Below are 15,923 nucleotides of genomic sequence, written 5' to 3'. Positions count from 1 at the left end.
CTTTAAAAATTATTATTTTTCTTCTACTTCACCATTATCCACCCTTCTCTCTTAGTGTGTTTCCATAAAATGTTAGTAAAATACCATGATGTCTGTAGCTGGAGAGTGGAAACAGTTTATACTGTCTAATTACTTCTGAAAGGAATACATTTCATTTCTGTTTTCTTGCTTTGCTGCGCCCGCTGAGTTTGTTGTTGTCTTCAGCAAATTGTAAAGCATTTAATTCTTCCTCACTTTTTGTTGTTGTTGTTGCCTCTGCTGATGTGTTTGAGCCTACAGTCAAATATTGATCAAAACGTTCATCCCCGGTGCGAGGAGAGAGATGCTGTGAGGGCGAGGGGCTGATATTCAGAGGCATTCGGTTGGTGAGGAAGCGGTATTGATCGCACTTAAAGTGACAAGATCGAGGAGGCCCACTTTGACACGTTATCCCTGCTGCCGCCAACAGACAAAGCGTGGGCCCAAGGAGCCGTACGATTGATTTCTGTGATCATGAATGGCCCGAAACCCGTGAATCAGTCATTCAAGCCAATGCAGCCCGAAAAATAAGTCACCAATTTTTCATAGCGCTTTGATAAGGACCGACAGCCTATTTGATTTAAGATGACAAGTAAATGCTACAGTAATGAATCGGCCTCGTGTACCATCTGACAAGCAGAGGAGTCCTCGCAGCTCTGGCAATTATACCCAGCGTGTGAAGCACACAAAGTGGTAGTTTATTTGAGACGGCAGGTATTGCAGGGCAAGTCGATTCAGGCATCTCTGGGATTTTGTTGTGCATAATTCAGCGGTGAGGCATGAAGCTGATATAGCCTCCCCTGGTCTTATGATCATCCATCAGGTAAAATTGCTTTCTTCTTACATTAGGCTGTCAAAGGGAAATAACAAATGTAGCCATGCAGAGCAACACATGATTACAGGGTAATAATGTCCTGAGGTCAGAGGGATGTGACCTGCTTCGCAGTAGCAAGTGAAAATATTCTCTGAATAAAACAGGGAGCCTTTGGAGAAATCCATCGTCTTTATCCGGCTGGCTGTCGGTCAGGCTGCAAAATCTGTTTTTAATCCTCCATGTTTCATTTAACTAAAAACAGTGATTTTTAGGAAATGATTCAAGGCTGTCATTTGAGGTGAAACGTTTTGACCACTAGTCCAAACCATCTTTTCCCCTCCTCAACATCCTGGTATCGGAGGAGCATTTTGAGACCCACATTTGCTCTGATTGATATTGTGCAAAACCATCACTATAATCTTGCAGGAAATTGCACCGGCTTTTTCTTGGTGTAATCGAGATATGGGTGCACTCTCCCACCGAGTTAGAAGTTAGAACGAGGAGGGAAATTAAAGAAAGGCAAGACTGAAGCGAGGAAAGCAACTACACCGCCACACAAAAAAGAGAGGGAGAGATGGTTCAGGAGATTATGATGCATTTTTAAATGGAAGGAGAGCACAAAAATTAATAAATAAATCAGATGCAGTCATTGAATGAAGGAGAGGGGAAAAAAGGTCTGACATGCTTCAATGATTGCAGTTTCTTCCATCCCCGTGTCGCCTGCAGGTCCCTGATTCCAGGGGTTGCATAGCCAATTACCCATAAAAATAAGATGGAAAAACTCAGCTGCAAAATATTAATACACACACAAAAACAAGTACACTGGTCACAGAAATGGGGCAGCACTTGAAAAGACGGGCAGTAAATGAATTTTCATAATGGTGAATGGAAAGAATACGAGAGCGACAATAAACCAGGTAACAGCTTTATTGGAAATTACTTTTCTCCACCGAACATTCACATTGCCATAAAAGAAGGACCTGTATAGCTTATCTCAACAAGTACAATATTTGCACATGCAGATACAGACGCGTTGATTGTATTGTGAGATCTTGGGCTTTGCAAGGAAGGACACAAAAGGACATTTGAATAAATACAGATTACAGAATGGAGTGGCTGCCTCAGCAAAGTGGGGAACATATTGTGTGCATCAAAGAGTTACCATGAACCTCTTGCATGCTTCACTGATTATTGCTTTTCTAGCCCAGTCTGCCAATTTAGGTGAATAGCAATGTCTTGCTAGCTTTGATAAGCCCATATGTTGTTTTGTTGGTTAATCATTTCATTGTATTTATTCATTTGCAGCGGTCGAGAATCAACAAACAAATTTTGTAAGTAGGACAACTTTTGTAATCTTTACTGAAATACAATCACAAATAACATTTATGCTTATAGAATGCTTTCTTGCTCTCTAAGGCAGTTCTGTTATTACACAATAGTGATTATCTATAGAGCAAACAATTCATAAATCATGCTTTCACAAGAGCTAAAATCCTCCGCAGCTTCACTGTGTCTATAATCTATCATTTGTATGTTTGTTGCGAAATTAGTCAGCACACTGTCTGTGAAAGAAAATGACAAATGAGATGTGGAAAACAGCTCATCCTCTAAAAAGTCCTTTACTCTGAAACAGCACAGCTCATGTCCACTGTTTGCCAGCAAAACTGAAATACTTTGCTAAAAGGCACGTCTGTGTTTGACGAGTTCAATGTGACAGCTGCTTGTTCAGCCCTAGGTACCACAATCTGGGCTGCTGAACAAATAACACCCTGATGTGCAAATATACATGTACTTTACTATCTGTATGTTCTGGTTCAAGTCCATCTATGATCATGTATTTTTGGGAGAGCTCTGACAGCTCCAAATTCAAGTAGACATGAAAATTAGCAGATTTTCAACTCTGGTGATGCTGTTGCATTATTTCAGTTGAGTGTAACAACCTGTGTGTAGCGAGAATCTGACCCCTTATAGGTCATTTCCTCTCTTGCTTTTAATTAGGTTGTAAATGTCAACATATGAACTCTTCTCTTCCGCCATGTGCAGCATGGGTGAAGGACTGCTGTTTCTAAGCCTTTGTCACATGTTGACTCGGACAATTAGAGAATGTGGATGGCCCAAAGCTAAGGCCAAGAATAGCTTCCTGAGGCGATCCTCACTTCCTGACCTTTATCACTCCCTGAGTGCATTGCAACAAAAGTGGCAAAGAATTGTCGTGGCAACCAGCAGTTAGGACTATATCACCTGGTAATCATGGCCATGTCACTTTGCATTGCAAAAATCTTGATATAATAATAGCGTGAAACTACTGTGATGTGATTAATCAAGTTTGAATTGGTAGCATTCATTGTGCTTTTAGCTGGAAATGTGTTGCCTAATTCTGCTTCATCCACGCATACAGACCGATGCATTTTGTATTTTCCCAGATCTGTCTGAATTCTGTTGCAACAAATCCAATGAATAGGTTACAAAAGCAATGGGAATTATTCACGTCATATAATATTGCCCTTTTTGTTAGAAGAACAATAAAAGCATCACTACACAAGATGTTAACACAAGAAGAAGGACATAATGATGGTTCTCAAATGGAAAAACATTCAAGCCCACAGCCCGCCTGCTGCCCAAAGACAGCTGGAAATAAGCGTTCATGACAGAACAATGACACAGACTGCACAAGTATGGCTTTTTTAAATGGCTGCCAGGAAAAGCCTATTTTCCTTTAAAGAAAATTGCTGCACAGATTACCTTTGAAAGGCTGAATCTGAATCAGGAGACTGAGGGAGCAATACCTTTTGGACAGGAGGGATTACAATAGAGATGTTTGGCCATAATGCACAGTGCCATGTTTGGGGGGAAAAAACAAACTCGGCAACTAGGCACACATAATTCATACTAGCTGTCAAGCATGGGCACCATGAAGGGCACCTTGAAGTTACTGAGATCCCCGAGCGTGACATCCTCTGTATTCCAGAATCAAATTTGAAACCATCTGTTTGACAGCTAAAGCAAGCTGGATCATGCAGCAGGACAGTCTTGAGAATACCACCAAATCTAACACAGAGTGGCTAAAAAAGAAAAGATTCACTATTGCAATGGCCCAACCGGAATCCACACTCATCAGATTAACAATTTGGCAGAACCTTAAAAAGGAAACTGGTACCTCAATGAAAAAGGTAATAATGTTGATCAAATTTCAGTTGGTGTGATGTGACAAATGTCTTTTTCTTTTGGCCCTGTTTATATCTGTCAAATTTCCTACAATGTCCAGAGCCACTCCTGTGAAAAATGCTCCATGAGCATCAACCAGGAGAGGACATTAGCAGCCCATCAATCTGCACTGTAGTATAATGACAAAAGGTATTATGCTCAGACACCATTTGCCTGCAGGGGGGTTAAGAATCACATAATGTGTGACTAGTCATCTGAGCATTAGCAGTAGGAAGAAAATAAGGTTGCAGTCTCAGATCATTACCATTCACCGGGGCTATTATCAGTCAAATACATATTCTCAGGAAGAGGCACATTTCAGTGTACAGACATTACTATGTATACTATACAAATCTAAAAAACAACCAACAATCATTTACTACCAGCCAATGGTGGAATGGTGGGTTGCTTCCCAAACCACAATATTTGCATACATGTCGCAGGGAGTTGGTATGTGAGTAAAGTGTAAAAATGCAATTTTCTGCTCTACAAGAACTCGATATCAGAGTGCGTGCCACTCCAGCTGTAATTGCACTGCTGCCGACAAAGCCTGTAATTTTTACTGTTGGTAGTAAAGATTTAAATTAGCTTTTTAAAATGGGTCAAACCTCAGTTGAAAAGACTTCAAAGTTTGTTTTCATGAATAAGAAGTTTTACATTCGTCCATCTTCCTTTTTTTACTCTCAAACAAGACTAAAGAGCACCTGTATGCCTGATATTCTAGTTATAGGGTCATTGTCAATTGGGAAAGCATATTTTATAGAAAGAAAACGTAATCTCTGAAACTATGACACATAAAGATACATGATTTCAAAATACCTCTTTGGTGACACAAAACTATCCATTAGAGCCACTAAAATGGAAATACATTACTATATATAAATGATGGCATGCCATCTGGAACCATAGAATGAAACTGGCTGTTGTAAACATAAAACAGATTGTTTTCCTTGCAAAAAAAAAAAAATCTAATGGAATATATGGAATGGATGTGTGGCAGCTTAATGGAAGCACAGGAAAAAAAACTGAGCACTTTTACTTTAACAATGTCTCTATTTGAAACACTTTTCCAACAGGACAATGAAAGAATGATCCAAAATTGAAAAATACCAACAGTATGACATGTACTTGAATGAGGACTTTTTTTTATTACTGTTAAAAACAGTCTTTCACCACTGTGGTGAATTGCAGGTAGATTAGTTCACTGCAGAAAGAGTTTTGAATGATTATCAAAAGAACAGATAATCATTTAAATCTTTATTTTTCTGAACTTCCATTAGAATTGGTGACATTATTGCTACTTTTGTCTTGATTTGTCATCCTGTTGTCCTTTTTCACACTTAGTTCACTCCGTTTTCTCGAAGTTTTAAGGCAAACCTAACTTAATCATGGTCCTTCAATGAATTAACTTTATTACATCATTTAAAAACGTCAATTTAAATTTTATCTTTTGCATTGCCCCTGCATTTCCTGCTTTAACCTACTTATTATCTTGTTAAATTGATGCCCTTCAGTAAAGAATAGATTGTTGCTCTTTACCCTTTCACTTCCTGTCCTCTAACTCTTTCCTGTTTTAATTATATGTTCTTGCAGTGATTGCCAAACAAATAAAAAAGGGGTTGTAATAACAGCAAGAAGTAAAGGGAAAATGACTGGAATTAGACCAGAGTCACATCTGTCTTTCGATGTGTCCAGATACTCAACCATCTGAAAAATTCACACACTTCAAAGTGTTCATGACGACCCTGTAAATGAAAGCCCCCCTCTGTCACTGAATTACAATACATTTACATCAGTGACAGACTCTGTTCTTGCTGCCGACAAGTCTTTCTGGCTGCTTGTGTTAGATCAATGTTTCTATACGGATACAGACCCATAGAGAGTTGCAGTCAGCCTCACTGTGTCCAAGATGTTAACATTTATGACAGCTCTCACCCCTATGAGGGTTTCGATTCCACACATCAATAGCACTCAGTAAATTTCTAAACAGAATGAATGAGTGGCCAGTGGGGAGTCTAGAACAAGAGATAAAGTCACAATAAGCTTTCTCGCCACACATCCTGTTGCACTTCTGCAACACGATTATTTCTGACACAGAATGATACAGTAAAATGTAACTTTCTTTCTTGTAAGAAAGAAAAACTTTTAAAAGCGCTTCATTAATGCATTTGTAAAAAAATAAAAAATAAATAAATAAATACCTGCAGTGAAATGGCTAATGTTGCAGTTTGATAAGAAGCTTCAACACACAGACAGACAATGAGCTACATCAGGACAATGACTGGCTTTGGTTGGGGAATAAAGGATACATGTCTCTGTTATGAATGTAAGGTGTCAGGATTTGATTAATGTCCGACATCATAATACATTTCAACTTGAGTAAGCAGCTAAACTGTGAGAGATTACTTGCCACCTTCCTCCATGATAGAGTCCATTTCTCATCTGAGCATTCAGGTAATCCAGAAACGTCCTGCAGATTGATTTGGACATTAAACCTTTTTGTGTATTACGCCCAATCTCTTAGCGTCTCTTTCACATTAAATTTTCATGGAACAACAAAGACTGGATGAGTCAAAATTAAACAGCTAATCAGTACAAAACAAATAGGTAAGGTCTTGTTTAAATGTTTGCATACAATCACCCCGAGCCTCAGCGTAAGCCATGTTTCAAGATACTTGGGGACTTTCATTAGTGAAAAAGGTGATCTGCTGTTCTTTATGACAGAAGACTTAAACCCCCCTTTAGTCCAATGGGAAGTTAAGTCAAACATAAATCACCTCAACCATTTAATACATCAATGTTGGTCAAACAATACAATTTAGGGGCTTAATAAATGGTGCTTGAACTTGGTTAAAATTGGGACTGACATGTCCTAACTTACACTTTTCAGTCCAATTGTGAGAAATTTCCACATCTGATTTTTATGTTCATCTATAAAAAATTAAATACATTTGGGATGCCACTCCTACCCCTCTACATTTTCCAGTAAGGACAAATTTCTCTTACTTACTCTTACTTACTGTCACTCATTTATCCCAAGGGCACGCCGGTGAGGAAGATTTACCTCATCATGCTGGTACTTGCAGCTGACTTATAGTGATTTCTGGTAAAACTGAGCAAATTAATAGTCAACGTGAATGTGTCACGTTAAGAAAATTAATGCTTTGGTACCAGCTCAGAGAGTCAGGGTGTGGGGTTATAGTAATATCTTAGTTGACTGTCATGTTTGGTGAAACAACAAGTCAGCCATGCAAGTCTGGGATCTCTGTATTTATTTTTTAGAGACTTGACTGAGGAAAAGAAAAACAAATTTTAAAAAAAGCAATTGATAGTCCCAGTTTTAGTGAAAATTCTTGGACAAACATAACGTGCTGTAGGTTATGGCCACAGTCTGAAGGCTCATTATGAAAATAAGCACAGTGGGTATGTTTAGGGCTTTAATTGTCCATGGCTCACCACAGTTCTCCTTCCTTTAATCTCTGTCACACACCTTTCTCATCTGCTCAGTGTAAAATTATGAGCTACATTCAGACAGCTTGATTTGTTGGTAATCGTGTTAAGCAATCCCACAACTGCAGCAGGGCATTGTTCAGGAAGGTTTTCAGAGACGCTTTGGCTGGCAAAACGCCACAAATGATCCTATTCAAGCTTTTAATATCCTCATTTTTGCTACTCAATGTCAGTTCACCTTGATCAGGTCTGAGCAAGTTGACAGATTGTGTGCCAATTCATGGCCTGTTCATCAGGACAGTGTTTTAAAAATAGAAAGGGCAGCTTTGTTCAGCCTTTTCAGAAAGACTCACATGAAACAGCACTGCAGTGCAATAAATAAGGAATCTCCTAAACCTCGCTAAACTTTGCTTGCTGTTTAATAATTAAAGGTGAATTAAATGTCGTCATTAATCCTCATTTTACTTTCTTTTGAGAGAAATCATTTGTGTTGTTTAGCATGAAGATTCTTGCATAGTGCAGTTGTCTTATGCAGCAGAGGATAAGGTATTTCTTGGTGCCGTTTGTTAGATTTCTGCTGCAGTAGGAGGCTTTTAAGGTTTTGCCTACACTAAACGAACAAGCATGCTACATTAATTAGATGTGATCAACGTTGCCCAGCTTGGTCATTTCTCACAGGCCTTCCTCCCGTCTCTTTCCTTCAGCATAATGTAAATTACGGTTTCCCTGGCCATTATCGTTACACTCCCATTCATCTCAGCCAATTTAAGGGCCAGCAAAGAGAAGAATCTCCTATCTAATCAATATTCCAAGGGAGGCAGAGAGTGCTGTCACATGTCCACATCTCAGACATTCGTCAGAATAACCTAGCCTGACTTTGTGTCATTTCCTTCAGAGGAATTGAACATGATCATCACTGCATCACCTTTAATTCCCATTTTCAGAATTTAATTCTCTGGATATTTAATAAGCTAGAGTCCAAAGTTTTTTTGATAAAGTAATTGTTGAGTTCAGTTTCAAACAGAAGCCAGAATTATTGCTTACAGTGATTAATCCACCAGCCTTCATTCCAGCTAAAATTACAACCCCCATTATAAACCCTGATTACGCTCCAGTCAACAGGCTGGAGCTTATTTCACATCACTGTGTGTTACCAACAGTTCAGATAATGAAAATTTCACTGTCACCCAGCCTCTGTTTTACAACATGAAGTCCTCCTTTTCTTACTTTAGCCGTCTGTGGGGTGAAAAATTCAAACCACAAGCTGATTGGTGACTTTAATCATTCTGTTTCTGTCAAATGAGTATCAGAGGCCACAGACAGAATCATAACACCAGAACCACAGCATAATTGCAAATTATGATCCTAAATGGAACTGTAAAATTGCCTTCTGTCTGTGACAAAATAGCACCAAAGGGGATAAAATGTTATTAGTGGTAATATATCATTTAAGTATACTTTTATTCCTTATGTGTACTTGGGTTTGACACAAAAGTTTAGAGAGGATATTGCTTTGAGAGAGACCCCATGCTGTTGTGTTTCAGCTATGTGGATGTAGAATAGTAAATAAAACGGATTCCAAGGATGAATATCTAGTTAGTGTAATAAGTTTTAAAAAATTTGCTGAAGGTTTTACATGAGCTCTCAGTTTTATTTCTAAATTGGACTCAGGATTACTCTTGTAGCAGCCTCATACACAGCGGGTGCATAAATGACCAAGGAGAATGTTTTCACTGTTCTACTGCAAATCTGTGTTAACCATCATAAATTCTAATCTTTTAATACTGCACAGCATCTGGTTTAGTTTTAAAAATGACTTCAATTGATGCACTACTTTTGAATATGGATTTACTGGTCACATTATGTTTACATGCAATGAAAACATTTCTGCATCCATGTGACCTTTATGTTCAGAGATCAGTCAAAGCAACTGATCTCTAATCAGTGAGATCTCCGATGCTAACCATGCATGTTAACCATCACATTTTCATATAGCTATAGAACAGACTATCTCTATTAGTGCACTTATCTCTTTTCTAATGAAGATATGATGACAGAAATGCATATCAGTTGGTTTGGAAGTGCAGTTCCCTGATGGTTAGTTGGTCTGTCTTTTCGGACCAACTAACTGGACAAGTCCAACTCAAGATGACTGCCAGTATAAAGGAACTGACCCTGAAAGCAAGAAACATAAAGAACGCCCACATCTCTAATTTCAAAATGACATCCTACTTAGATTCCGTTTTGTCATAACAATTTTTAAACATATCAAATCTAGCCTTCAGAACCAAATACAGGCGTGAACTTGGTAGCAAGGAAAAACCTCCATTAGATGAAGGGAGAAAGGAAGAGAGAATGCACTGAGGAGCGCTCTGCTAAGGCTGTGCATTGACCCATTACTAAAGTTCGGCCTCACTTTCTGCACAAAGCAGCCTCTGCTGTCTGAGGCACAACGCTGCTTCTGTTATTACCGAAGGGGTCATAGATAACAGCCCTTTCATGACTTTTTGAGATCTGCCTAATGCTCACAGACAATGTGGTTGTTCATTTCACTTTACTTGCTAACAGATAGGGGAGGGATTTGACATGCATAATGAGGTTTTAAATATCATCCTAGCTCTTAGCTAAAAACTTAGTTGCAACTTTGCAGAAGTCCTTCTTTAAGAGAGTCTCTTCAGATGCACAAGAGGAAGACAGCCTCCAGCATTCGATGCAGCTGCTAATCTGGGGCTGTAAATCAAATTGGCAGAGCCACTCCCTCTCATCCTCCATCCCACATAAAAGCAGCATAGCTGAGTGAAGCATATTGATGCCAGCCCCTGGAGTGTGTTAACAGTCGTCCAACTGGACCAACGCCTAGCAGTGCTTCTGGACGCTTCCTGCCATGGCAGGCACAGAGGGCTTAGCAGTGGCTCATCAAACCCACTGTGCTGTGAAAGGATGACAGCGTGAGGCCTGTAGATTAAAACCACTCAGCGCTCTGACATCGCAAAAGAAGACCAAACGCACTCCACAACCAAAGATTTAACAAAAACCATCTTTCTGGGCCATGGCCGGTCAGTTTGCGCGACTGAACTTTGAGAAATAACCAAACGGAAATAATATCTGTTCTCGAAACAGTGAGCTCTCATCCATATTTGATAAGTTCTACTTGTAGCATTACCCATTTATTGGACAGCCAGAGCTACAGTTCTCTGAGAGCATCCTTTACTTGAACCTTCGCATTTTGAGAGATTAGAACCACAATCTCCTGTGCATATGGACCAATGCAAACTAACATATAATTATAAGGTGGAAAAAACTACACTTATCAAATTTTTTTGCAAATAAAAATCGGAAAGGTATTATGGCATTTTTCTTAGCCTCCCTGTAAACTTACTTTTTAAAACCGCAACTTTGCACAAAAACCTCAAGTAAGAAAACTCAATGGATTGTTTGTTTGCATATCAATATTCAAATCTTTTCACAGTTTCTCAGTTGAGTTTGGACTTTGACTGGGCCATTCACACTGATGGATACCCTTTGGTCTAAACCACTGCATTGCAGCTCTGGCTGTACGTTTGAGGTTGTTATCATAGGAGTTATGGATCTTATAACACCTTTCCCTGACCCATTATCTGTTCCAATAAACTCCGACTTGGTTCACCATCACTGCTGGTGGAAAGCATCCCTATTACATGATGCTGCTATCACCTACCTCATCCATAAATGTTTGACTGATAGTGGTTTTGTTATAAAATCCTTACACCTGAACCATGAATCTGTCCAACTGTAGCTTAGACTTGCTCTTAAGAGTTACAAGACAAATCACGTTAGCAAAGTGCTCTTGAGAACTACAGCAGAAGAAGCTAATCAGTTACACAACAGGACTCCAACCTTTTCAGTGAATACTTGTACCCTTTTATAGCTCTTGTATGCTGGCAAGCTCCGTTGCGTCCCGCCGTCTCATCTGGGAGTAAACAGATCAATAGTCTCACCTGAGACGTAGATGCTCACCTTCTCCTAACAGCGGTGATCAAGCAATATCTGTGAATCCCCCTCCTTTCAGCTGCAGCCATAATGACACTAATGGGCAGCAATGGTCCCAAGTGACCCTTTATTACAGTGATTAAGCCAGCAACCTCAAATATAATGTTCTAATCTGATTAAGAGACGGACACAGATAAGTGGGAGAGGGGCATGAAGGGAACCAATGAAACTAAATTATTCTTCATTGCTTGTAAATCCAGAGTTTAAATGGGAATGATCTGGATGTCCAGCCATTTCAATGGTCAGGGAACTTGTCCTCAAATGTGTGCATTTTAGTATTTGCTACTAAGATTTAGGCCAAAAGTGAATTCTGATTAAGTTGATCTCCGCATCGCTTTCGAAAAGTGGACGTCATGTTTTCAGATTCTGTCAAACCAAAAGAAATATAAAATATTGCACCTCAGCTGTGACATTTATATGATGCAAACCAGCCCAAAAATCAATCCTCTCCCCAGAGATGGAAGCTGCAGTGATGGATACCATCCTGCCCCCACGCCTTGCTGTGAGACAAGAGTGCCACTTTGTGCGTGTGTGTGTGCATGTGTATATGTCTGTGTGTGGAGATCTCACTTCATTTAGCACTGCACCACAGGGGAGCCATGGAAAAAAAAAAAAAAAAATCACACAGAGACACGGAGAGAGAATAAACAAACAAATCAAAAGCATTAAACCAAGCAAACACAACATAGGAGGCTTTTTTAGGGACCGTTAAACCTCCATTATCCACCTGAAATTAAATTTCTTTTTCAGTCGCCTCCTGTTTCAGAGGTGTACTGAGCTCAGGTTTCAAATTAGAATGTGAGAGTATCGACAATGATGTTACTCTGCAAAACCCTTGTTTTGTTTTCAAGGCAACGCAGAAAAGATCTGGTCAATTACTTTTAAAAAACAATCTCTCCACTCTAAGCAATTAAGTCTTTATTCATTTGCTTATGATAGCTGTAGCCAAAACAAACTACTTTCCCCCAAAACAATGTAATTTTTTTTAGATGATTAGTACATTTTCAAAACAGAAAAATGCACATATATCCATGTCTTTCAAACATTTGGGAAGTTCTGTCCTGGCTTTGTCAACTTTTAATTAACTCTCAGCATTTATCAACAATGAACCTGTATGTATTTTAGAGACACCTAAGAGATCTCGTGTTTCTTATGAAAAAAAAAAACACAAAAAACATTGAAGATGTCAGAAAGAGAACTGTGGACTTCAAAACAGTCTGGTGTGTGTTCATGGTTGGTCATTCTATTTTAGGATGTGCTTGTTTGCAAAACGCTCATATCGTATGTAAAATACTATAAGAATAAAATGTTTGGCTAACATTTTTATACTCTACTGTCTAAATTTATTTTCAAATAGAAGCTTTTGCCTTTAGATCTGACCTGAATATTTTAATATTTGAGTGAATGTTGATTTTCAAGAATAATTTGGCCTCAGTTTAACTTGCAGCTAAATAAGTGTGTGGAAGGAAGACTTTCTGCAGACGCATGAGTTTTACAGCAACCTGTTTCACGACTGAGCCTCCACAATGTAGAATATGTTCTGAAAAGGAAATCTTTTTTTTTTTTATCTATTTTTTAGCTTCAGTAACATGGAGCATGTGCAGCCTATGTGATGTTTCTGTTCTGTGGCAAAGAGAAGCTGTGGCTGAGTAGCTCAGGTGCATTTATGTCGTCTCACTCTTTCATGTTCAGCTGGGTTATCTAATGACTGAACGGCTGCAGCTGTGAAATGGTGGGTGGGATCAGATCGGATGCAAGTTGCACGCAGAAAAAGGTTGAAAGACATTTGACAAATTTAAATCTTCCTGAATTAAAAACATACCTTAAAGAATGAGTTTTTCCTTCTTTGTTATTGTTAGTCATTTTTACTCTAAAGAAAAAAAAAAAAATTTTTTTTTTTTTTTTAAAATCGGCATAGCGAATATATTCTGCTGTTACACGCAAACCAGAAACCTAAGGCTGAGCTGTTTGTATGCTTCTGTCAGAAACCGGAGTGCAGCACAGATCTGGTATTCTAGGATGACATTTCAAATGAATAGATTGAAAACGACCATAGAAAATGTGAAGGTTACTCTAAAAATAAATAAGAAAAGCTCTCAATCCAGATAGTGGAAGATGAACAAAGTGCAAAAGTCAGTTGACACATTAAATCACAACTGTAGTTTATTTTTGATTGCCACTAAGAATACTTACAATCAATGAAACAATAAATAAATTGTGATAAAGTTAATACAAGGCGATGGTAAAAATTAACTCAGAAAGTTAAGATCCATTCTTGTAAAAGATTAACTGGGGCAAAAATATTGCTGAAATATTTCAATAGGACTCAATTCGGTGCAACAGTCACTTTCTCAGAGTTTCATCATTTCTTGCTTCTAACAGCTTTTCTCTTTTAAAACTAATAAATGGCTTATAATTATTAAATGTAACAGGCTGCAACACTGACCCAATTGCATTATATTCTGCTTTCTAAACCCTTTCACTTCATTATTGTTAGTTTATGTGCAAGTTCTGCAAAACAAGACAAAATGAATAAGACTAACTAAAACAGTTTTACTTTAAATACCATGAAAAAAGTGCAAAAACATGTACACAAGTTCAGGGAGTTTGATTTATCACTGGCAATGATCGAGTATTTTTCTATAGCTGCTTCTATTCCTTTGTACGTACCTTTTCAATTTGACCGACATTGTGATTGCAGCACTCTGATGAGCTGACGGTTTTGAATCTATTCTCCAGAGATGGGAATATTCTTGGCCTTTCACTTTGATCAATTATCTTCGAGTGTGTGTGTGAATGAGAGAGGAGGAACCTGGTAGCGGTCTGAAAAAAAAAATATCACAAAAGGAATAAGAATGAATCTCAGTCCTGTAAAAAAACTAGAATATGAAATGCATATATATATATATATATATATATTTATATGTTAGATGAGCTCACTGTAGTTCATCTGAATTTTTTATTGTCGCTGTCAAACCTGGACATTTAAGTACTTGGAGTCTGAGCCAACTGTCTGGAATTTGAAAGGACTTCTTCTGGTTTTATGGTTAGATTTATTCCATTAGTTTATCCTATTTGTATAAAACAAACACAAACATTTGCATTTATTATTAATGCAGAGGTTTTTAAAAGCCCTTTTCTGTGGAAATTCTTTTTTCACATAACTAAAAGTGTTTCTTATTGCAATAAAAGGCTAAATTTATGTATAAAATTTGTGCCAGACATTATAAACAAACCTAATCCTAAATAAGTGGTGACAGACTGAGTATTATACTGCAACTTTTAGATTCATCTCTTCTCCAACACAACTGAACGAATGAATGGCTCGTTACCAGGCCTCTGCAGAGCTGAATGACTGCTGATGAGCGAATTCAGACATTTGGTTCATATATTAGAGCAGAGATCTGAAAGTTGCATCCATTAAAACAAGACTGCTATTTGAAGGAGATGATGTCCCTAGCAAATCCCCTCTCTCATTCGAATCAGGGTCAGTTTAACCTTTGGCAAAATGAGCATGCTGAAAAAATAGATTGTTCTTGAGAAGTTCATTTATTTCAGTGACACGGTTCATTAAGTCATACATTAACTAAACACAGTGTTGTTTTCAAGCTTTGATTTTTTTTAACTATGACAATTTTCTGTGTATTGCTAATGAAAAAACAATATTTAAAAAATAAAAATGTTATGCATTGCCCAGGCGAATTTAAAAACATCAGAGAGATTTATAAGATATTCTTGAGACCACTTGGCAGATTCATGCAGTGACTTAATTTTTGATCAGACATAAATCAATCTGAACTACAACAAGAGTTATCATATATGAAAGTAGGAAAACAATTTAATGACATTGAGACAATGGCTCGATAAGGACCAGAGGATGTCTCTGCAGTCACATTCGTCATTTTGTATTTTAGGACTCAGATTACAACCAGAATGATGTTTCTGATCCTTATGATGATCCTTACAATGTTTGCCCATATCTCTACAATTATAGTGTAGTTTTAAATCCTTTCTGACCATAGATTTGAGACATTATTATGGCCATATCAATTCTAAATCTGCTAAGTGCATTTTGTGAGGATCAGTTTTGCGTATGCCTGGCTCTGCATGAGCCTTTTTCCTGCTGGCTGGAAACAACAATGATTAAGTAGTTCACTCTTTTTTGGCAAATAATCCCTTCAATATATCCTCACTTGCTTCATTAACTTGGACATGTCCAATCAAGATAAGGGGAATTACTCTGTGGGATCAAAACAAACAAGAGTGCTGCAACAAAGTCCTGTTTGCAATTTAGTTATCAGTGTGTAAGCTTAGAATTTAGCAATTATATTTTAATGACAACAGAAAGCTTTAATATTAAAGAAAATCCAGTCAATTTTAAATTTAAAGGAGTAATTTCATTTGCTAT

The 15,923-nt window shown here is 38.0% G+C and overlaps 2 protein-coding genes across 4 annotated transcripts in view; one reads left to right on the top strand and one right to left on the bottom strand.

Moving 5' to 3' along the window:
• Positions 1–15,923, top strand: part of chrm2a (cholinergic receptor, muscarinic 2a) — a 77,664-nt gene that overhangs the window by 37,649 nt on the left and 24,092 nt on the right. Inside the window, exon 3 of one of the 3 annotated variants that reach the window (XM_044108746.1) lies at positions 2,138–2,163. The exons of the other annotated variants lie outside the window; for them this stretch is intronic. The gene's annotated coding sequence lies outside the window, so the exon portion shown is untranslated. The remainder of the gene's footprint in view (positions 1–2,137; positions 2,164–15,923) is intronic. 3 annotated transcript variants of the gene reach the window in all.
• The window catches only part of mtpn (myotrophin), a 162,827-nt gene that overhangs the window by 145,805 nt on the left and 1,099 nt on the right, over positions 1–15,923 (bottom strand). Inside the window, exon 2 of the mRNA XM_044108760.1 lies at positions 14,186–14,338. The gene's annotated coding sequence lies outside the window, so the exon portion shown is untranslated. The remainder of the gene's footprint in view (positions 1–14,185; positions 14,339–15,923) is intronic.

This window comes from Gambusia affinis, linkage group LG23 (assembly GCF_019740435.1).
Source record: "Gambusia affinis linkage group LG23, SWU_Gaff_1.0, whole genome shotgun sequence".
Lineage (NCBI taxonomy): Eukaryota > Metazoa > Chordata > Actinopteri > Cyprinodontiformes > Poeciliidae > Gambusia > Gambusia affinis.
Note: the sequence above shows the minus strand (reverse complement) of the source record. Positions and strands in the feature narration are given on the sequence as shown.